The sequence below is a fragment of the Anabrus simplex genome, chromosome 2 (assembly GCF_040414725.1).
Source record: "Anabrus simplex isolate iqAnaSimp1 chromosome 2, ASM4041472v1, whole genome shotgun sequence".
Lineage (NCBI taxonomy): Eukaryota > Metazoa > Arthropoda > Insecta > Orthoptera > Tettigoniidae > Anabrus > Anabrus simplex.
In genome coordinates this window covers 44120234-44145334 of record NC_090266.1, presented here as the reverse complement: position 1 = coordinate 44145334, position 25101 = coordinate 44120234, and the positions used below count along the sequence as shown (strand labels likewise).

Sequence of the window (25101 nt, the reverse complement as noted above, 5' to 3'; positions counted from 1 at the left end):
TATCTAGAAGCTCAGCCTGATTACCTTGTGAATCTCTTCTAATTGTAATTTTTTGTTTTTGTTTTACTAATACCTAGAGTTTGGTGCTGCATGTGAGGGATTTTGGACATGTACTGAAGATTTAAAACTGTGTCTAATCACTAGTTTGGTTGGGATATATTGCCTGTAATGTATTTGTAATTGGGTGGGGCTATGACGTTTATGCTTGGTACCATGTCAAAAAACAGTCTGCGGTTGAAATGTCAAACCATGGGAAAACTGCTCCCTTGGATGGCAAAGTGCTGAGTGCATCTGTCCCATCAGTCCGCATTTGTAGTCATGCCAAGAATTTAATTTGCGCAAGCATCAAGATGCCACTATGCTAACCCTACACCATAGCTGTATGCATAGGTTTTACAGCTTATTTAATGGACAGTGTTTTGTTTAAGAACTTAGTTGTAGCCCAGATATTTCGTCATTTCAAGAATGGAGCTGAGATTTTGAGAATTTGTTTAAAGTTAGAGCTGCTTTCACAGATCTATTCTTTGTCTCTTTTGTCACGCAAGGAGTTTAAGGTTAGTTTTTACTCACATATTATATCTGAAGGTTGCAGCTTGTCCCACTTCTGTTTAATGTCTGTATAACCACAGAATAGAGAAAATCCATCAAAATTACAGTTAATGTAGAAGAAATCAAAACTGTAATTTTGCCAGTTATGTTGACATTTTATTTCTTTAGAGTTTACTGGGAATGTAGAGAAGCGGCTGAATAGTGTGGACGTATTCTTCGAGAATGAATACAACGTGAATATCACTACAAAAAATGTAATGTGATGCAGGGAATATCAGATTGGGGCATGAAGTCTTAAAAGAAATAGTAGAAGTCCGCTATAGCGAGTACGGCATATAACGAGAAATTCGTTATAGCGACGACATTTTTCTGTCCCTTTAAAAGTCCAATATTGAACTGTGTATCGTTCTTCGGTTGCAGCGAGAACCCTATCACTGGCGCATCCGTTATTACGAGCGATTAAGCGCGGGCGATTTTCTCTGTTACCGATATTTATGCACCCCAGCGATGATATTGTATGCGATAGATTACCTTCGGCATCGTTTCCACGCTATGTGTACTAGCGATTTCTCTCGCTGACATTCGAAGGCAATGTCTGAGTCGATTAGTAATATCCGTCGACAGCTGTTCCGTAAAGAAAATTTGAAATGAAAGAGAACATATTTTCGTAATAAATGCGTAAATAACATGTCCGATAACTCTTGTTAACTCGTTAAAAATTAAGGCTGACTAAACGGCCGCTTAATTTTGAGGCTAAATACTGCAATTAAATAAGAATAGGGTACAACTCGAGATATGGCAGAGTGCTTAATTGATTTTATAGGTTAGTTTATATTTTGTCGCATCTGGTTAAATTACTGAAAGGCTGTTATGAAAATTTATAGCGAGAAAGGTATGATTTCTCTACTGGCGCTTGAAGCGTGTTTTCATCATACGTATAGTACGGTTAAGTTAGGATACGTGACGCTGTTTGAATAAGAAAACTGAAACATTGGCAACAAAATGCAATCGATCATCTTCGGTACGGTATAGTTTCCTCACTTTGTGCATTTGCGAACTCTCTCGTTGACATTCAAAGGCGATGTTGGAGTTGATTAGTAATACCCAACGACTGCTGTTCTCTAAAGAAAATTCCAAATGAAAGAGGATAACACGTTTTCGTAATAAATGCGTAAATAAGGCGGCCGATAGCAGTTGTTAACTATTTAAAAATAAAGACTGAAGTAAATGATATCTTAATTTTAATGTTATGTACGGAAATTAAGTAAGAATGCGATACACCTCAAGATATGGCAGAGTACATCATTGATTTCAGAGGATATTTCATATCTTCTCGCGTCTACTTACGGCTATTTACATGTAAATTTTTCGCGAGGAGGTTATTTCTCTACATGCGTTTCAAATATGTTTTCATGATAGGCTACACGGTTAGGTTAGGTGACGCTTTTTGAAGAAGAAAGCTGAGGGGTTTGCCACAGAAATCTCTTGGAGTGATGCCGTATTTCTCCGAATCCAAGACTTTTTCTTCTCAGAATGGCTACTCAGTGGCAGTCATAACGCGTCTACCTGTATTGTACTTGACGCTTAGTAAAATTAAGTCTTGATTTATAAATTTCATTTTTCCATATTGATAGTTACCAATTCTCATAAAAGGAAAAGAATGTTCCACCTGATCAATAATTTTTATTTACATGTAATGCTGATTATCATATGTCTAGGACCGGTTTCGACCTCTTAACAAGGTCATCCTCAGCTACATTAGAATCTTATTTGCATTTTCACCTTATGCCTCATAAAGATCTTTATGACATACTCTATTGTTTAACAATATTAATTAAAATATTTTTTATACTCTTGCTAAAAAACATTTTAAAACATTACATCATAATTGAAACTGTGATAAAACAAGCTTATATCTTAATATACACATGCAATTGTAGCGGAATAAATTTGTCTTTAAGCTTATTCAGTGTAAATGTTTACCATAGGCGTTTTGCCTATTCAGTTGAAATAAGCCCCATTTTACAAATGTATCCAGTAGTCATATTTGAGGGGAGCTTTGTTTATATTCGTCAGTTTTATAGACAGCAAGAATAATTTCCTGATGGATCATTGTATTGTAGAGACGCATGGAATAGGTATTGCCGGAAAATTTTCAACGAGTTCTCTTCGGTATTATGATGCCAATGTTAAGTTAATGGTCCTTAAACCTGCGGAAATAAAGAATAATTGTGCAGCCGCAAAAAAAAAAAAAAAGAAAAGAAATACGGCGTGACGAAAGTCAATGTTCGGCATCTAAAAATAGTCTAAAAATGCGTAGGCCTACTGTACAACAAGGCATTCATATGATTTTACAAACTTCTTTTTGAGCCTGATTTAAATATTTTGAAGGAAAAAGTGGGTTTCATCTTGAATTCGGAGAAATACGGTACCACTTTTTTCAGAATGAAATTAAACATACACTTTCACGTAGTATCGGATTACGAAAAATAACAAACAAGTAAGCCATAGTGTGGATATCATCTGCGGAAATGCAAGTTTTAAACAAACCAATTGCCGTTTCATACCGATTTTAAAGTGCATGAAGGGTTTTCCGACTTTTATACAAAATGTATCAAGTATTATTACAATATTATAAGTCCACCTGTTCAATACAATACAATATGATCCACTATTTCATATGGTCAAATATTTTTTATACATAATACATAAAAGTCAAAGGTACATGTTTCACCCTCCTTATGGGCATCATCAGCCTATATCAATCTTAAAAATAATACATATACTTATAAATTATAGGTTAAAATGTTGAAAAATGGTTTCGTAAAACATGATACAATAACATCTAAAACAACGATAATGCACCAAAGTATGTTAAAAGAGAGTGAAATTAACAGTTTTGAAGCTTAAAACGTGATTAAACATTAAATTTTTGAGAGTCTAAAACTAAAATGGATCCATATTTTTATAATATCATTAAGACTGTGATGGGCTTGAGTATAAACACAATCATCAAAGGGGGATGTTTCTTCAATTCCCAAGTTGAATCCAAGGTGGTAAAATCACTGTCAGTTATTTAAAACGGAAGTGTGAATGTAATAAACAAGTTTAAAATGTATATGTTTGGGATATCTGAAAGTCGAGAAGAAAATGGAACTTCTGTAGAGGCGTTGCTTGTGATAAAACATATGTCAAAGCTAGCGGAGTTCGGAAATTATGGAATGTTTCAACGGAATTATAATATCAACTTGACTATCTTTTAGATCCATTCGACTACCATAATTTCCGAACTCCGCTAGCTTTGACATACGTTTTATCACAAGCAACGCCTCTACAGAAGTCCCATTTTCTTCTCAACTTTCAGATATCCCAAACATATACATTTTAAACTTGTTTATTACATTCACACTTCCGTTTTAAATAACTGACAGTGATTTTACCACCTTGGATTCAACTTGGGAATTGAAGAAACATCCCCCTTTGATGATTGTGTTTATACTCGAGGCCATCACAGTCTTAATGATATTATAAAAATATGGATCCATTTTAGTTTTAGACTCTCAAAAATTTATGTTTAATCACGTTTTAAGCTTCAAAACTGTTAATTTCACTCTCTTTTAACATACTTTGGTGCATTATCGTTGTTTTAGATGTTATTGTATCATGTTTTACGAAACCATTTTTCAACATTTTAACCTATAATTTATAAGTATATGTATTATTTTTAAGATTGATATAGGCTGATGATGCCCATAAGGAGGATGAAACATGTACCTTTGACTTTTATGTATTATGTATAAAAAATATTTGACCATATGAAATAGTGGATCATATTGTATTGTATTGAACAGGTGGACTTATAATATTGTAATAATACTTGAGACATACGTCAACTTCAATACGGAACCAAAATGAGAATAGTTACTTGTAAATTTTATACAAAAATCGGATATAATGACAATCCGTTATAGCGAGTAAATTTTTCGCTGTTATGAATTCTCGCTATAACGGACTTCTACTGTAAACGTATATTTATGATTGGGTAGCCGAATACTGAGAGATGCTGTCTAGCAGAGCTGGCTTGCTCTGCTCACTTGGAAGGATGTAGGTTCAGATCATTGTCAGGAAGTCAAAAAGTATAGAAGCAAGATTTCTACTTCTGGAGGGGCACGTGATTCTGAGGTTGACTCTGATTTTCAGTAACATTCATTACAAGAAGTTAATTATTTCTGTTCTGTTTCTGTATGAGGGCAAATCAAAAAGTAACTCTAGCTCACTGCGAAAGAACGCTGCTTGTCATGACCGTGGCCAATGCGGAGCAAGCTACAGCAACTGCCGACACGTTCGATAAGAAGGCTGGTGTGGTATCCCGTCGTGTTGTGTGTGCAGAGCGGGCTACGCCCAGTGGTGTGTCAAGTGGATGTTCACTCCAAATTGGAGGTGCGTGCAATGATCAGATTTCTGTGGGCTAAACTGTTAAATTGCACGAACATTCATTTTGAAATGACTGCTGTATATGGTGAGCATGCAATTTCTCGCCCAGGTATTGTAAAGTGGTGTAAGCAATTTGACGCCGGATGCACGGATCTCACGGATGAATATCGCGAAGGCAGGTCAACAACATCCAGTACCGTTGCAAATTTTGGCCATGTGGATGGGATCATTAGAGAGAATTGGTGCATAACACTACAGGAAATTGCCAGCATGCTGAACATTTCGCATGGCAGTGTGTTCTCCATTGTTCACCAATACCTTGGATTTCGTAAACTGTGTCGAAGATGGGGACCCACATCTGCTCAACAACTTTTCCAATTGTCGCTGGCATTTTTGCAACGGTATTTTGTGGAGGGCAGTGAGTCCTACGAGTCGCTACAGTCCGAACTTAGTGCCATGCGATTATCTTGTTTTCAGTAAGCTGAAAAAGGATCTAGGTAGACGACGATTCCGAAACAATGAGGAGGTGAAAGCAGCTGTCTCCAGGTGGTTACGTAGGATTGGAGGTGATTTTGTACGCATCCGGAATCGAAAAGTCGGTTGACCGTTTCAAGGAATGTTACCTCAAAATAAAATCAAAATCTCTTTATTTGCAAATGAGGTGTCTACCTTGGTGGCAAATGGTACACTAAAATACATTATTGTCAAGCACTCAATATTAAATTAACAAGAGAAGAAAATTTTCCTATAATACAATATTATACAATTTACGCCAACAATTTTTTCTATTAAACACACAGCTCATCCTTAATAAATTTATTATTGTTTACAAAATTCTACTTATAATATCTCCTGTACTAACAAATATAGTCAACTGATATACAGTATGTGGAATTGCTTCAAATGATACTATACAACTGGTATAAGATTGAACTTTACATCGCATTTATTTACTTTTTTTTTACCCATTCTGGAACCTAAGTAGCATAACGACCTGCTGCGTCTTAAACAGAGCCCCTTTTGCCACCACTTTTCAGAGTTCCTGAAGGGCCTTCACGGCTACTGTAGCGGTCCCAGTGCCCTCGAATCCCCACTGTACTTCACCCCTACAGGCAGTCCCCTACTTTGGCTGTCCAAACTCCTTAGACCAGGGGATGGAATTAATTTATTCACACACATTTTTTTATTTACAATAACCTGCACTGGTCGAATGCCATCTAACACTTCATTTATTTTCTCTGTTGCTGTTTATTCTCTTCTTGAATATCTGTACAAATTTTGGAAAAGGATCAAACACTACCCCTGGTAAACTGTTCCACTCCTTCACACCCTTCCCAATGAATGAAAATGTACCCCAATCGCTTCTGCTAAAATTCCTTCTAATTTTATATTTGTGGTCAGTCCTGCCGATATAATTATTTTCCAACTGAAGCCTCTCACGGATATCTCCCCATGCTTCTTCTCCTGTATAGGCTCTATATAATCCTATAAGTCTAGTTTTCTCCCTTCTCTTACTTAAAGTTTCCTACCCAAGTTCCTTTAACATTTCTCCTGAAATCTCCCATTACAAATATTGCTGCTTTCCTCTGCACACTATCTATTTCTTTTATTAGGTATTCTTGGTGAGGATCCCAAACACTGTTTGCATATTCCAATAATGGACGAACCATACTTAAGTAACTTTTTTTCTTTTAATTCTTTATTGCATCCTTTAAGTAGCCTCATTATGACATGTAACGATCTGTATGCTTTCCCAACAATGTCATCAACATGACCCTTCCTGTGCAAATTACTTCCAAATCTCACACCTAATTATTTGCACTTGCCATCTTTTGGGATAACTACCTCATCCAAAGTATATTCAAATTCAGTTTTAAAGCACCTGTTTGTAAAAGTTGTAACAGTTTATTTGCCTCCATGAACCTTCATATTATTTTCTTCAACCCATTGTTGGATAGTTTCAAGGTCCCTTTGTAATTCTGAACAATCCTCCATGTTATTTATTTCCCTGTAAACAATTATGTCATCTGCAAACAATCTTCTTTTTGATATTATATTGTTCCCTAAATCATTTGCGTATATTAAGAAAAGTAACGGACCGATTATACTACCCTTTGCAATTCCCTTCTAAATTTTCTCTTCCTGCGATACATTATTTCCTACTTTGACTTTCTGAACCCTTGAATTTAGAAATGTTTTCATCCAGCGTGTAACCCTTACATCCAATCCTATTCCCTCCAATTTCTTTAATAATATTCCATGTTCCACTCTATCAAAGGCTTTGGAAAGATCTATGGCTATCACTGATCTCTATACATGGATCGCTGATGGCAGCTCTCCGCTGCAGGAGAAAGTACGCCAAGTTGAATGCGCGGTCCGCCATGTTGGCGTACCCACCCTAAAGCTCTCCTTATGGGGAAGCAATGATAATATAGTCAACTTTAAATCGCATTTGATGACGCAGGGGAATAATGAAAAATGTAGATACATGTTCACTCAAAGCATAAGGACATTGGGATCACTGACACGTCATTCCGAGGTCAGTAAATCTCCGGGATAGCAATAAAAGTGAGTGTATAATAACGGCCGACAAATATTAACTTAGGCGTTGAATACATGCAATTAGCGATCGGTAACACAACATGAGCGAAAAACCGTTTCTGGAAACATTGCTGTAAATTGTATACATGTATGCCACGAAATTATGCATTCTTAAAATGATGTACCTACCTAAAACGTAGCTCACTGTACGTACATACCGTAATCGGTGCTTGGTAATGAATTCCTGCTTCACTGAAATAACGCGCAGTTTATCACGTTAAAATATCACTGAAGCAAATGTACACATTTATAAAACCAGCAAGTATTCAAAACTTGCCAAAATATCACATAACCTGCAGCCTAATTTACCACAGTGAAAATTACACAAAAATAAATGTACATAATTATGAAACATATAAATATTCAAAACTTGTAAAGATATCACATAACCTGCAGCTTAAATTACCACAGTGAAAATTACACCGCCTCTGTGGTGTAGTGGTTAGTATGAATAGCTGCCGCCCCCTGAGGCCCACATTCGACTCCCGGCTCTGGCACGAAATTTGAAAAGTGGTACGAGGGTTGAAACGGGGTCTACTCAGCCTCTGGAGGTCAACTGAGTAGAGGTGGGTTCGATTCCCACCTCAGCCATCCTGGAAGTGGTTTTCCGTGATTTCCCACTTCTCCTCCAGGCAAATGCCGGGATGGTACTTAACTTAAGGCTACGGCCGCTTCCTTCCTTCCTTCCTTCCTTCCTTCCTTCCTTCCTTCCTTCCTTCCTTCCTTCCTTCCTTCCTTCCTTCCTTCCTTCCTTCCTTCCTTCCTTCCTTCCTTCTTCCTTGTCTATCCCTTCCAATCTTCCCATCCCTCTACAAGGCCCCTATTCAGCATATCGGGTGAGACCGCCTGGACGAGGTACTGGTCATTCTTCCCCGTTGTATCCCCAGACCCATTGTCTCACGCTCCAGGACACTCCCTTGAGGCGGTAGACGTTTGATCCCTCGCAGAGTCCGAGGGAAAAACCGACCCTGTAGGGTAAACAGATAAAGAAAAGATGGAGAATAAGAAAATTACACCAATAATGAGAAAATTTCGTGTCTTATAAACACAACAGTCCTACTTGCAATATATATATGAAGATGGATAGTTCAGTTCATTATTGGTGCCTGCTAAGGTCTTTCCTTATCAAATCTCTATGGATTTTCTCTGAAAACTGCTTTCCCTCATGAACTGAAATTGAATCTTCTAATTTAAAATCATACTACAAAGCAACGAACCTAAATTCGTAAAATATACTACTATTTCCTTTGCAATAACACAGCACAGAACACCCGTGGAACTACAATCAAGAGGCCTGGCGTCGCTGAACTAAGCATAAACAAAGCAAGCGCGCTCCTCATGGTCTACTGCACCGTGCGCTCGCTGCCATCTTACTACGCCAGTCATCTTCTATTCGGCTTACTGCTACCCATGCTACCAGCCATCCATGTGTAGAGATCAGTGATGGCTATGCAATCTAACTGACCTCCTGAATCCAGTTGATCTGATATGGCCTGCTGAAATCCCACCAGCTGTGCCTCACAAGAAAATTTCTTTCTAAATCCATACTGGCTCCTCATGAACCAATTTTTGTCATCACATATTCCTCTGGTGTACTTTGATATTAAACTCTCCAGTATTTTACAAACTATACTGGTCAGGCTGATTGGTCTGTAGTTCTCTGGTTTCCTTTTATCACACTTTCTTTTATAAATTGGTAGATTCCTTCCATTCCTTTGGTATTACACTATTATTTATGACATAGTCAAAGAGAAATTTTAAATAAGGCACTGTGTACCACCCCTTTGTCTTTAATACCTCCCCAGTAATTTGATCACTTCCTGCTGCTCTTCCGTGCTGAAGCAGTTGGATTTCTCTGAAAATATCTTTATTTGTGAATGAGAAGCTTCTTGTTTCCCTCTGTCTCTCTCCCTCTCTATCTTCTGTTTCGGTTTCCTACTCCTGACAATCATCTACTGAATCTCTGAATTTCCTACTAAATAGGTTTGCTTTTACAGTATCTGTTAAATAGTGTTCACCCCCTTCTCCCGCCATTGTAGGAATTTGGATTCCTTTTCCTTTTTGATTCCTGATATATGAATACAGCTGTTTCCATTTCCCTTCGTGGTCGTTACCCTATTGAAGTATGCCATTCATATAATTCTCTTTTGCTTCCTTTTTCCCTCTATTCTGTTTCCTCATTAGCTGTTTTCTAATTTCTCTACTCTCCCTAACCTCTTTGATTTTCCTGTTTACTATTTTACATTTTCTTTTTAATTTTCTTATTTCCCTTGTATAATAAGCAGGGTCTGAGGTCATTTTACCCTTCTTAACAGGTACAAATCTCTTCTGTCCTTCCCAAATGATTCCTTTAAATTTAGCCCAAAGTGTATCCACATTACTCCCTTCACTTATCCAACAACTGAATTGTGATTTAAGGTAAGTCCCAAATTCATCAACTTTAGTTTTTCTGTACAATTTCTTGTCTTGTGTAACCCTCTTATTAAGCCTTTTTGGTAACAGTCCTACATCCATTATTACAGCCTTATGGTCTCCTATTCCTTCAATTACCTCAGTTTTATCAACTATTTCCCATGGTTTAACCAAGAATACATCTAGTAAGTTATTCAGACGAGTCGGTTCTTGTATTACTTATGTAAATCCTCCCTCCCAAATTAACTTATTTGCCAGTTTCTGTTCATGGGCTTCACTTACAGCTCCATTCCATTCAACTTCAGGCAAATTTAGATCTCCCCCAATTATTACCATATCATTATTGTTTTTATGAGTATAATCTATTATTTTCTCAAATATTTCCATGTCTCTTTCCTCTCTTCCAGGCATGTGTGTTCCTATAATTCCCACCTCCTTCATATTATCACAAACTAATTTTATCCCTAATATTTCATCCCTTTCATTGGTAAACCATTCATGTGAACTATAAGTTTCCTTCACCAGAATACCCCCCCCCCCCTTTTTATCTCCTCGGTCTCTACGATAGACTGTGTACCCTTCTGGAAATACTTCTCTATTACCCAACCCCTTCTCTCAACCACGATTCCACTCCTATCACCACATCAGTCTCGTAAGATTTCATCAGTGTACCGAATTTTAATTGTTTATTTACCACACTTTGACAATTTACCAAGAGCAATCTCAGACCCCCTTCCTCCCTAAAACTTGACTGTTGCAATTGGGTAACTTTAAATTCCTTACTTTCCTGAGTTTCATTTTCTAGTTGACTGAGCCAGCTTGAAGTACAGTTGGCTCTTTCTACTAGTTTTCCTGGTCAGTATTATAACTCAAGGGAGTTGCATTTTTTACAGTACCTATCTTAAGATTAATAAAATCTAGAACAATATATGCTATCTTTCGTTTACCTGAATTTGGGACTTTGTGAAAAAGTGAACTTACATTGTATGTTGTCATAGCCTTGCTGCCTATGTGTAGGTGGTTTCATAAATGGCCATAACTTGGAAGTATAAACTTACTTTTTGATTCGCCTTCATATATTGACCAGATACTGTACTGTGAAGATTTTACTGGTGCCTGAAATTTTTTTTTACTCTGTGCAATGAATTACCATTTTCACTATTATGTTTTGAGAGGGGTGTGCTTTAGAAACATTCCTAATATAATGAGAAAAGTGGATAAGCTGTGGCTTGTTACTTGAGTTTAAATGATCGGATAAAGTTAACTATCCAATTACGTTTACCAGGAATAACGGTAGATTATTTATTTGAAGACTTATTGTATGTCTACTTACTACATTTTCAGTGATGTACTTAGTAGAAAATATCTATCTTCGCTACTGATGACTCGCTCGCTATTTAGGGGCTAGTTATTATCACTGAACATCTAATAAGTTTTAAATACTATTTTCAGAACCTCTGTGAACAGGGTACGTCAGATAGCATTACGATACTATGCAAGATCAAACATTAAACGTTGAAGTATGCAAATATATTAAGTTTTACTGAATGAATAACAGGGATTTTACAGAGCGAGTGGTTGCGTTGTTCGAGTCACATAGATGTCGGCTTGCATTTGGGAGATAGTGGGTTCGAACCCCACTGTTGGCAGCCCTGAAAATGGGTTTATGTGGTTTCCCATTTTCATACCAGGCATTAATTAAGGCCATGGTTGCTTCCTTCTCGCTCCTAGCCTTTTCCTATCCCATTGTGGCATTAATTCTGGACACTTTGTAGAGATTCATTGAATATTGCATTCAGGAGTTTATTTTATTTGAAATATGCATTATAATTTATTAGAAATTTTCAGGAAACATGCTCTAATATCTGCTGTTTGAAAATTTAATTTAAAATATAAACATGCAATTAAAAATTTTAAAAATTATACAAAATGCTTAAAACTCAATAATTTCAGGAAGTTAATTGCAGAGTTTCTCAGTATTTAGTGAGATATTCTTTGAATTTAATCTCTGCCTCGATTCTGCATGGCATCGAGCCTACCAAATGTCTGAGATCTTCTGGTTTGATTACGCTAAACCATGAATTGACAATGGTCTCTAGTAGCTCAGTCTTGGTACTAGGATTCTGTCGTGAAACCAACATTTTTAGCCCTGAGTAGTAGTTCTCATTTGGACTCTTGCCAGGCCAAGGAAGCACACTAATGTGATGTTCAGCAAACCGTTCATTATTGATTCAAGCGCTATGACATGGCACATTGTCTTGCTGAAGGATTTTCTGATGTTTGTTACCTTGAAACAAATCATGGATAGAGGGCTGCAGTTTTCAACACCAAGACTTCTTCTTGGTACTTTTTGGCGTTAATATTGCCCTGTAACACTTCCAGTCGCTATGTCTTGCCATGCAGCCCATGCCATGACACTGACTGCATGCTTCATAGTGGCAGTGGTGCATTCGGGTAATAAGCCTTCTCCTGGTCGACGACGGATTAACTTTATTCCATCGCCTCCAAAGATGCTAACCTTGGTCTCGACAATCCAAATGACTAGTCCAGTCTTCTTGCGTCCAATCCCTGTATGCTAAAGCCCATTGCATACGTTTCTACTTCTGCATTTTGTTCAGATAAGGCTTCTTTCTTGAAGTCCTCGCTCGCAAATCATCTTTGCGAAGATTTTTGTCTCACCGGTCAGTCACAAACTTTAACCCCTGAAGTCTTCAAGATGGCATTTATATCTTTTGGGGTAAGCCAATGAACTTGCAGAGAAAGACTGCAGATTCTACGACAGTCTTGATCGGTCAATATTGGTTTTCTGCCAATTCTCGGAGCAGTTTAGTTTGAGCCAGTTCCTTCGTACTGCTTGCAAACTTTCCTTACACCAGACTTTGTAGCGCCTCCAGCCTGCCTCTTTTCTGTATAAGTATAACCTTTTTCATGGAGTGTTATTGCCTTGCTCCTTTTATTCATGACCAATCGGCATGTTTCTGCGGGGCTGCTTCACCGTACCGTCATGGGTGTTTCTTCTTTTTGGCAAGCTGCTTCTTGAATTCTTCTGGCCATTTCATTCCAATTCGAAGGCTCCAAGGCCTCAAGCTCTCATCAGTACTTCTGAACAATCTCCTGGTTTATCATCAATTCAGTATCTCTTAACCCTGGTGGCCAGAGGTTTCTTGTAGGACTTTAGAATAAACTTTTTCTCATCTGTAGTCCGGTAGTGGTCAGAATCTATAATAGCCCTTCTTTGTACTAAACGTTGGTTGGTTGGTTGGTTGGTTGGTTGGTTGGTTGGTTGGTTGGTTCTTAGTGCCAGGAGATTCAGATGATATGTTAGGCTCACGTGGTGCAGGTTTTTCTGTTTGAATCTCATGGGTGAGTGGTGGTGGTGGTGGTGATGTAAGGAGAGGGTGAAACCTGTTGTTGGCACATGGCCTACTCCTGGTGAATAACACCAAGGGGTCTGCTCAAATCTTAAAATCCCCATGAATGGCCATAAACATTGTGATATGCCCTCACTCCATATGAACAATGCTGAGAGGTTTGGCGGGCTTCATGCATTTTAGTGATTAGAAATTGTATACCATTACGGCTCCTACTCTGCCGACAACATTCTGATAGTGAAATTTACCTCTACCCACAGGACTTGAATGGACTAACCACACTGTCAGACCATTAAACACTTGACTCTTTTAGAATCATGGCCACCAAACAGGCTTACTTGATCAAATATATACATTGAGACATGATGATCATAATCATTGTTTTGCCTCTGCTACCATTTGCACTTTCTCTTTGCAGTCTGCCTGCCAGTTTTGACATTCTGATTTTGCTGCTATCTAGCAGCAAAAGTAGAATTCTACTGTATAGCTTTTGTTGCAGAGTTAATGTAATTGTCAGATGATACTTAGTGCGTCATTAGAGATCTTAAATATGCAGGAACCAATGCCTTAAAATGCCAGGTACGTCAGCCTCATGTCGGTAGATTTACTGGCACGTAAAAGAACTCCTGCGGGACTAAATTCCGGCACCTCGGCGTCTCCGAAAACCGTAAAAGAGTAGTTAGTGGGACGTAAAACAAATAACATTATTATTAAAATGCCAGGAGTTTTATCTGCCCTTGGATCATGAGGCCAACACACTACAGCTGATACACCGAAGCAGCTGGGAGTGTGGAAAGGATATTATGATGATGTTTCTAGGTATAGAAAAAAACACCCAATATGGAAAACGTGAGAAGCAAACTTCAAGTTTGAAACTCTGCAAATGGTTTTATACCAAGACTGTAAAGCAGTGTTAGAAAACAATTCAAAGTCACTTGCTTAAGGTAGCTTCTATTTTTATTATGAACTACCATGGAACCTCAATATCTTGAATCACCCCAGAAATTAAATTTTATTTCGGGTTATCAAAATATTGAGATATAGAGAATAAAGTTCTTGAGTGTGTGTAGCATATAATTGAGTCATATGTATCTACAGACTTACACTGAATACAGTTTTTTTAAGAGTATTTAAAAATATACAGACTTGAATTTTACAGCATCACTTTAATTATAACCCTTATTATTGCAACTTTAGAAGACAGAATACAGTGCATACAGTAATGAAAGAAACGAATCTCCGTTAACAACTTTGGAAAAAATCTGTTAGTCTCTTCTGTTTTTTCTTGCTGTGAACACACATGGTCATTTACATTCGACTGACTTGTATGTACAATCGAAGGATAGCCACTGCACTTAACGCCTGGTCTGCTGACTATACAGGAGAAGGCAACTCCAACTCTTTTTGTTGGGAATCATCTTCTTGGTCGGCAGCAGCGTTGGCGGTATCCGTAGGACGTTCAGCCACTATATAACGTTATAGTCCACATGTATGTAAGCCTCAAAATCAGCTTTGCAGTTAACAAACTGCCGATACTCCACCCATTATTCAGGAATAGGAGTGACTTCCCCTCTTCATGTTCTGAAGCCCCTAAGTCACCGTTCAAAAATCCTGCTTTGTGGAAGCAGTTTAATTCTTTCATGCTTCACATCAGCCCTCAATTTACTCAGCAGATTGATGTCTGTTAATGACTGCTCGGATTTACTTCCTCTCAGAATTCTCTTCCTATGGAAATGCTTCAAGTTTTCCATCACCCCTTGGTCCATTGGCTGTGATTTGGATGTTAAGTTTAGTGGTAAGAAAACCAACGGCACTGCCTTTAACTCCTGAATGAGTGTCTTGGGATGAGCAGGGCAGTTGCCTACAAAAGGGACGTCAAAAATTCTCGTCAATACTCCCACAGCCAAGATTCGTAGATGGAGCTTATCGTCCACAACTTTTGAAGTGCTTTCATATGTGACCAGCAATGAATTCACACCCAAGAAACAGCAAGGCTTCGCCGATTTTCCAATCACTAGAAGCTTTAGGTTTTTTTGTTCCAGTCTAATTAGCTCCCAGCATCACTGTAACCCTTCCTTTACTTGATAACTCTTCCTCACAAACCACAAATGCTGTATTGTACAGTTAATGTTGTAAAAAATTCAAGTTACAGAGTATTTTTTGCTTCTAGGAAGAAACTTTTATTTCGATAATCGAGAAATTTTTGCAACCGAATTTAGACTTGTACAGATAAATACACATGAACAGTGGGACAAACGGCCGGGAAATTGAAGTTACTTCGAGATACTGAGAATTTGAGTAATTGAGGTTCAAGATGTCGACATCGACTGTATAAAATACCAAACTTTATTTCACCAGGCTAAGATGACTCCAAGCACTACCATTCTGTGCTACTGACATGGGTATCAGAGGTTCAAGATAATGCAAGCTTTGGTTGGAAATAGCAATAAAGGTGGATCTGCAAAGTGGATTCCAGCTACTGCATAAGGCATGGAATGACATGAATAGAATTCTTGTAGTACACTAGTACAGGCCATGACAGGTGCAGAAATATGCTGCACAATTGAAATAAGTTGCTAACTGCAATCTGTAACTAAAGCTCTGTATCAGACAGTTTGTCACCATGTCAGAGAATATAAATATTGCACCCTTTGGGTCCATATTGAGGGATACCTACCTTCCTTACCTATCAGCAAAGTTCATGAGATCTGTCTCTTGGGTCGTTTCGGATTCTTCGTCACTTGCTGAGGTAAAGGTAGGGTTCATTAATTCTAATCTATCTACTGGAATGAAAGGTCTGTTTAAAAGATTCCTATTTATTCAGGAAATTCTGAAGTAATTTACTATGTCAACGGTGTCATAGTCAATTGTGTCCACTGGACACCACAATCATTTTTACATAAATGTCAGAACACTGGTGTGAGACTTTAACGTAACTGCCTGATGGGCATTCTTACTAGAAACCATTGTCTCAATTATTAATCATTTAAGAAAGGAAAGTGTGGAAATCCTTAAATTCGGCTTCCATGTGAGACCACATATACCATCATAGTGATTCGTTATGGTCCAGCTCTCGTAACACGAACTCTGGACTCTGAGTATAATTAAGGCCGTCCAATCGGTGTGTGCCACACAGTGGTTCTACGGCATGGACCCTTAATTGAATCGATGTGACCTGCGTCTATGTCATGGACCGACATCTACTCTTCTAAGTTACTTTAAAGTCATTGTGGATGATGACCACAAGGAAATGATGCTACAATGGCATATGGCCCTAATTTAAGTCATTGAGGTTGATGACCCCCTGACCATCCAAGTTTCTAGGCTGAAGGCTAAACACAATTAAGTTACATCGGTTGATGACCAAAGTTCCACTTTGCTATCCCCAGCATATTCACTGCTCAATCAATCAAAGTTCAATAATTACAACAATAGCAATGCTCACAAACTTTGTGGCAGTAAAATCCATTTCCTTCGGATATGTCCCCTTAATCGTTACTTTACATGTTAACATTCCCCAGAAAACAAACTAAAATTTCCAGAATGCATCTCCAAGTTATTCGCTTGATTAAAGTTATTTCAAATGCGGTTTCACTGAATTTAATAATTAAATAAATTTAAATGATTTAACGAAATATTAACGAACAACAAATTTTATCTCCGCGGACTCTGGTTTCTTCACAAATTTCTACGCAGCTGTGATGCGAGTTCAATATTGCGATGTTTATCTGGCTGGAAAAGAATTTTACCTAATTCATGTCCAGCTATATATATCCTGTCTCGTGATATCACGCTTAAAAATCTAATCTAGTCCTAACCGTTATTAACACTTGGATATCTTAATAATCCACGTACAAACCAAACAACTCGCCATATAATTACGATGTCATATCTCGTCATTACCATTATGAATTTTGCACACCCCTCACAGACAAACCGATCATCACGACCATCGCTCTATATTTTGGACAACCCTGAAATTGGGTTACTCTGTTCCTTATACTCAAAGTTCGTGATTTCAAATGTTCATTACGTCCCCAATTACAGTATTTCACAATACTTAGATCATTACCGGCTATGAATTTCAACTAAATCCAGCATTTTAACGTTTCCCCTGGCCGAGAATTACAGTACAATCTCAACTCCACTCTTTTCCCGTTACATCCCCGCTCAGCCGAGGCCTCTCACCCCCAGTTCGCTTGGCAGTTACATGAAACACCTGTTTGTTCCAGTTGACTGGCTTCTCAAAATGCTCACCTTTTAAACTCTGCCGACATAATTAAACAAATACGATATTCTAACCAACAAAATGCACAGATTATGCTTCAAGATGCCCACACTAATTATACGCGTCGCCAATTTATACCGCTATGGATTTCTATGAATTTCTTTCCATTCTCAACATTATGAAATATTCCTCGGGCTATCATGTCCCGGCTTCAAATGACAGGACTCTAACCTGATTCGCACATCTCATCTCAACTCATATAAAACATTCCTCGGGCTTCCGTGTCCCGGCTTCAATGACAGGTCCAACCTGATTCACAAATCTCATATCAACAAACTAACCTCTGTTTCCCAGCTCCACAATTATCATCGACAAAGAACTGGAATAAAATCCTTACTAGAAATCCCGACGTCTAATATCGCACAATGCATTAATCATGAATAACTTCGCATAAATGATATCGTATTTAATAACTTGAATTTTACGAGAAATGACTGAAACATTCTACTAGATCTTTTATTGTCAGTCAGACACGGTTTAAAATGGGCATAGAAAAAAGTTTCTCTCCGTGACCAAATTCATCACCCTAGGTTCTCACCCGACAGCGCGCTTCCACTCGATTGAAAATGAGTGACCATGGATTATTATTATTAACGTCAAATTGCAGACAGAAGAATTTTACGTCGAATGAACATCTTAATTTGACATCACAAAATATACTCAGTACACTCACACGGATGATGATCTACATTGGACGTGATATCACTTCGGAACCCTATTCAATAACTTTTTACAACATTATACGGCACTCGCAAGACTTCAAACCTTTATCCAAGTGGAAAATAAAACAAATGACTCTTTCAGTCGTACTCTCACATTTACAAAACTCAGTAGGGGTGACCACTGCGTCGTATATCCCCATTCAAATACACCTTCAGAAATCACGAGACAAGATATAAGAGGTAGTAAGATGGAAAGTCACCTACCTCATGTCGTCACGCCAGTATTCGTCTTAGGGCTCACCTGCGACCCTGGCATTTTATTTAGCCATTTTTACATTCATGGCTTCACAATTCATTGTTAATTTTCTTCAGGTTTCCTGGAATAAAGCATAAAATAAAAGAAAATACCCTTCACTTGTTTGTTGAGCGCACACGATGGACTATAATTATCTCTGCACACGAACTACTTAATCACATTAGAATTTATTCAGTACTTTGACCGTCCTATCTGGTACAGTTATTTCACTCAAGAAAACTATCTCCTCACGGAGTCAAGACTTAGCCGCAATGGCTAAAATCTGCAGTTGAACTCAGTCTACTTTCGTTGGTTTGATTTCGCAGAGCAGCTCAACAATTTTTCGTCCGCTTTGTATCACAAATGCCGGAGAAGGAGACTTCGTCATGGCGTCCCTTCATATTTATAGCAGTTACCCCCTCTCTTCGAGTCTCTCCCTTTGCCGCCAAGAAAATTTCTATAAATTTTCTGACTTACCTAAACTGCAATTTCAAGAGTTTTGAAAGTGACTGCATGCTTGCTACATTTCTGGCGGTAGTGTTCACGGACATTTAAAATTTTTACGGGTTCGATTTGTGAGATGATTGACCCCCTTTGATAGGCACTATATTTTTTTGACTTGGCGTGGTCACGCCATGTACACGCGCTTTGAAATAGTTCATAAAAATGACTTGAGATTCTTCCGCCGTCGACACGTGTGGTTGACGTCACGTACCCCAGAGCGTGGGACCGAAGGTAATCACCCCCTCGTCACGTGTCAAATCCATGCTGTCAAGAATCCAACATTTAGTTTAATTGTTACATTATGCATAATGTTCTTAGGGCACAAAGGTCATGGGTTCAATATGTGGGTATTTTACAGTGGCAGAGGGCAATTTCTGCTGACAACTCCACTTTGGGAAACCTACTTGTGATTTTTAGTGTTTCGTTTCTTCTTTTCTCTCACACTTGTTATTACCCTTGTCTTGCTTGTTTTACTGTATTGAGGTGTTCTTAGATCTTTCTCAGCACTTCCCTAAATAATTGTATTCTTTTATCTCTATCCTTCATACATTCCCTTTACTGCCCTCATATAATATAAAACTATTTTGTGAAGGTGCAGCGAAGGTGCGGCCCATTCTCCTATATTCATGAGTAGGGCTCGATAGATAGATAGATAGATAGATAGATAGATAGATAGATAGATAGATAGATAATGCCTTTACTGGTGGCGAAGTTAGGGCTCAAGGCCTTCTCTTACACTTAACCACTAGATGAGTATACATATACATAACTTATAATTTTGAATACAAATAAAACAAATAATACTAATAGCAATAATAATAATAATAATAATAATAATAATAATGAAAGAATCCTTATTTTTAAAATACACAAAATAACGTACACTTAAATTATGTAACTGCAGTAATCCATTCATTCATCCCATTCATTCCTTCATTCACTCAACAATTATCCAGCAAGTCAGCGGAATCTACCCAGCAAATGCTCCCGGCAAGCCACTTTAAACTTGCGATGAGAAGGATTTTCTCTAATGTTCGCAGGTAGCGAATTCCATGACCTAGACACAGAGATTATGAAGGAGCGGTTGTACACAGCAGTGCGGTTTATAGGTATGGCAAGAGAGGAACCAGATCTTGTATTGTGTTCATGATAGGACGAGAGGTAAGAAGAAGATGAAGACAGATAGTCGGGAGTATTAGTGGAAAGAACTTTGTGCAGAAGCGATAGCATGTGAAGTTCACGGCGCTGGTGCACTCGAAGCCACTACAGCTCCTTATAATAAGGTGATGTATGAGCATCATATCGCAGATTAAAGATATATCTTATGCAGCTGTTCAGGCTCCGGTCCAGTTTCTTGTTACTGTTATTCCAGTCAACACAGTGTCACAGTAGTCAAATATAGGTAGTATAAGAGAGCAAATTATTTGTACTTTAAGTCGAACAGAGAATATATTAGCGAACCGTTTCAGGGGATATAAGCTTTTATGTACTTTATTGCATGTGCTTATCACCTGTTGAGTCCAGTTTAGAGTCTGTCATGATAATTCCTAAGTTGGTCACTGAAGTAGAGTAGGGTATGATTTTATTGTTTAAAATTATTTGGGGGGATGTTCTGTTGCTTGAGGGAATAAAGTTTTTACTGGTACCGATAATAATAACTTGAGTCTTATTTGGATTCATTAATAAACTGTTTTTATTTGCATAGTCACTAAGATGTTGAAGGTCAGAATTTATTTTAGTAATTGCAGTATCAATATCACTCGGTTTTGAATGATAGTAAATCTGTATATCATCCGCGTACACTTGCAATTTGCAGAATTGAAGAGCTTTTGATATATCATTAATTTGGATGATAAATAGCAGTGGTCCGAGAACCAACCCCTGAGGGACGCCGAGGGTTTTCCTTTGCCATCCTGAACTCAAATTTCCATCGATATGCTCGATAAAATCTCCAGATATGCTCGAAAACCATGTGTTATATGCTCGATAGATATGCTTAAAAAAAATTATATGCTCCATAGATAAGCTCCAAGAAACACTATATGCGGTTAAATATGCAGAACATGCTCGAAAACACCATTAAAAACTATAGAAAGGAAAGTGAAACTAAAAAACCAATAACATATCTTTATATACGAGCTTTATTTTCTAATTGTATGTGATAATTACAAGATGTTCAGAATTAGGCGAGTCATTGAAGTAGATCTTCATTACTCTGTACAACAAGAATTTCTTCTATGTTTTCAGTTTTGAATGATTTTCTTAAATCAGTCAAAAGTTTCAATGATGAGAACGATCTTTCGAAGTTAACTGACACGAGAGGTAAATACTTGAATGATGCTGTTTCTTGTGCAGAGTAGTTCGGAAAATCCTCTGACGGTGCACACTTGCCACGCAGCATCCTCCCCAAGTCCAACGCTGCACTCCAACCGGGATTTCGAGCCAATACGAACTCCAATTTTGGTTTCACGGTTTTCCCAGTCTCTCCAGGCCACGAGTCAGCTTCTTGGATGACTCCTTGTATTGTAGCGACCACTTCAACCAACTCCATCCCTCACGATTCCTACTTTAGGATGGCCTCAGGAATGATGCTCATGTAGGCTTTTATGAAAGTCAAGGATGGCATCAAGCCCTTCATTTTAAAAGCAACCTTAGCTTTCGCGATGTACTTGCTGTCCGCCTCATCAAACGTATTGATCACCTGGAAAAATATAAATGAAAAACATTAGCCGAGGAGAATAACTGAGAGAATTACAAAATTAGGTGCCGTATGATGGAGTAAAGATAAAAGATATGAAAAGAATGATAGAGAAAACCTTGAAAATGAGGAGATTTTAAACATTTCAACTAGTCTTACCTCTTCAATTGCCCTGTGATTTTCACCGTAATAAAAGTCAGCCAATATCCAAGTTCCCCATCGCGCCAATATGGGCTCGGGAGGTAAAGGAAGCTCTGGATGCATCGCCTTGAAGGCACGGACGCGAGAAGGAGCCTTGACAAAAAAAAAGAATTTCACTGAGGAAATGACGCTGTTCACGCTGGGCGATTTTTCATGCAGCTCCTCAGCAACTCTGTGCATTGCATGGGCAAGACAAGTAACATGTAACATCTTCGGGTAGAGAAGCTTGAAGCTCTTCCCAGCCTTAATCATGTAGGGAGCAGCGTCAGTCACCAATGCGAGTACTTTGTTTACCTCCTCGTCTGAAAAGGGTGGCCACAGCAAGCCTGAAACAGGAATGAATAAAATGGAGGGTGAACCGGTCATTTAATAGGATTCTGACATGTCGTACGATTGTAAGAGATATTTAACTATCAGAACTATCTGAGTCTTCACTGAGCATACGTAGAATGCATTGAAATTATAGCCAGACTGTACTTATTCTTTGGCAAAACGCTCAAAAAATAAATTAACAAAAATATACTTACGCAGAGTTGCTTGCGCACATTGGTACCATGGTTTGCCACATCCACCTCCCTGCACAGAATTAGGTGGCCCTTCCCCGGTTCACTGGGACTGAGTTTTCCAACAATAACGTTGGCCATGTATCTTCCACAACTGTCTGTGGTCTCGTTGATAGATAACCAAATCCCCATGTCATTCCTGATTGCGTGTAGAACCCGGTGAAGAAAGTACCTGAATGAATATTCTTCATGGAATGAAGGTATTATCGAGAGATTACCTTCATTACGACAGAGCCAGATCCATGTTAAAATTACTTCTAAATTGTTTAAACGAGAATGCGGAATACGCCAATCGTGCATGAATTCATACCTTTTCATACTCTGAAGAAACGTAATTTTTACATAGGGTCGACTCGTGAGGCAGCTCTCTTCCTGCAAAGACCTTGAAGAGAGCTCTAATCTCAGCATGTTCGACCTTGTAGAAGGGTATATTGGCACTTAAAAACGCCCTACAAACTCTGGAAGAGAACTCGTTTGAGTGCTGTTGTTGATTGAACAAAGGTTGTATCAGCACTTGTTTCTTCGATTTCCTTTTTTTAAATTCTTCAACTTTTGCTGAGTGCCCACTTGTGGCTTTATGCTGAGAAAATTGAAAACCCTTCGAAATCTTGATCTGAAAATAAATAGGTACGTACGCGTAAGTGAGAAAAAATACATTGAATGAACAAAAATAAAGCATTTTGGACTATGAAATTATTTTCAAATATTGCAGTAGAAATACGAGCACCCTCTCAACGATCCCATGAAAAAACAGCAAATCCAAACGTCAATTTCCGTCTCGGAAATGTAAAATCTCGGGATCTAACGGGTCTACACTCCGAATTCTTAGACTTCTCTCTACTTACCTAGTAGGTAGGCACCGTATGCTGCACATATGGCTTACTTAAAATTTCAACCGTTTGGCCAGTAATATCTTTAAGAACGTAGATGTGAAAATGTCAATAAGAACTTACCTCTTTTTCGCACATTTTGCAGAAAATAATTTTCCCGTCAGTAGAAAACGAGTTGCACATCATCGGAGTAAAACACTCGGAGATTCCTTAACATTAGGCATCGCGTACTTGGAAATCACAAGAACTCGATAGGTACGTACGGATACGATTACGAACTGAGAGTAGAATGCAGAAACTTCACTTGACCGGGTCGGATCTTCCACCACTTCATGGGAAAAGCCACCTAAACAATACTGGTTCCCAAAATAGGCACACCACTAAAATACCTCACATTTCAAAGTGAAAGGATGCTTGGGGCTTCCAGAGCTTTTCTGACAAGTTGCACTCTAATCCAGCAGAGGCCAGTTAGGGCGTGTGAATGACCTCACTAAAGGTTAAAAACCTTCGGTTCTATTATTCGCACCAGATAGGCTTTTCAATTATTATTTCTGTGTTAGAACCTTAAGGATGGTCAGGGCCCGAAGTTGGGGGAGGAATTCGAAGAAAAACAAACTATTCAGACGAAAACCACAAGAATATGCATTTATATGCTTCTATTCTGAAAACCGCTGTTTTATGCATTTATATGCTCGATAAATTTAAATTCTGTTGGTCCCAGAGAGATGAAAATACTACTGAAAGGCTTCTTTCAATGTGTGCTATTCAGGAAAAAAAATATGCTAATATGGTCGAATCTGAGCCCCGTTCATGAGTTACCAAGTGTATATACTGGTATAACACTGAATAACACAAAGTTCAGCTTTAACCCGATGAGTGCTACGCCCGCCTATAAACGGGCTGACGCGGCCGGTCCACCAGTGCTACGCCCGTCTATAGACGGTGCGCGAGAATTTTTTTGAGTTTCCCGGTTCACTTTTAAGTGCAAATTTGATCTCTGGCATGTTCTGCCATCTGTTGGGCATTATGTAGAACTGACTGATCAGAGATTATAGCTTCAGGAAGTAACTTACAGAGCTTTTTGTAGACGTCTGTGCAGTTGATCTGTAATGTAAACAAACTTGTTGGAAAAACAATTTATTTGCTCTTGCAGCGATGTTATTTCAGATCACTGAATCTTTCAGTTATTAACCACAGCGAAAAGTGATGATGGAGATAATCATTTTAAGGAATTGTTAAGCGATTTTGAAAGTGAGAGTGATAGAGAGAGTGCCGAAAATAATGTATGTGAGAGAAAAATAGAGCCTCCTTCTAAACGAAAGAAGAAAAACACGTTTAGTACAAAAGCTACTTTATCGCTAATTTCGTGGTGGATGGATGGGTTACTTTTCTTCACCAGAGTTTCAGGTAACTGTGACAGGCTCTGAGGGCCAAATAGTGTTTGATGACAGTCGGAAAATCATTGATGTTTTAGAAACTTTTGTGCCAGTGGAGTTGGTGCAGATAGTTGAACAAATCGGCATCACAAACAACCAGTAGAAAACATTTAACTAGCACCACATTCCAGGTTTGGAAAGTATTTTAAAATATCAACTTATATGCTTCTAAGATGTTACATGTATTAGTTGCCTACAGATGTTAGGAAATAATATTACTTTGGGCTCTTTACTTTGTATAAAGATAATGCGCGCAT

At 38.3% G+C, this 25101-nt stretch overlaps 1 protein-coding gene across 3 annotated transcripts in view; it reads left to right on the top strand.

Moving 5' to 3' along the window:
• Positions 1-25101, top strand: part of Stat92E (Signal transducer and transcription activator Stat92E) — a 522273-nt gene that overhangs the window by 337829 nt on the left and 159343 nt on the right. The window lies entirely within an intron of this gene.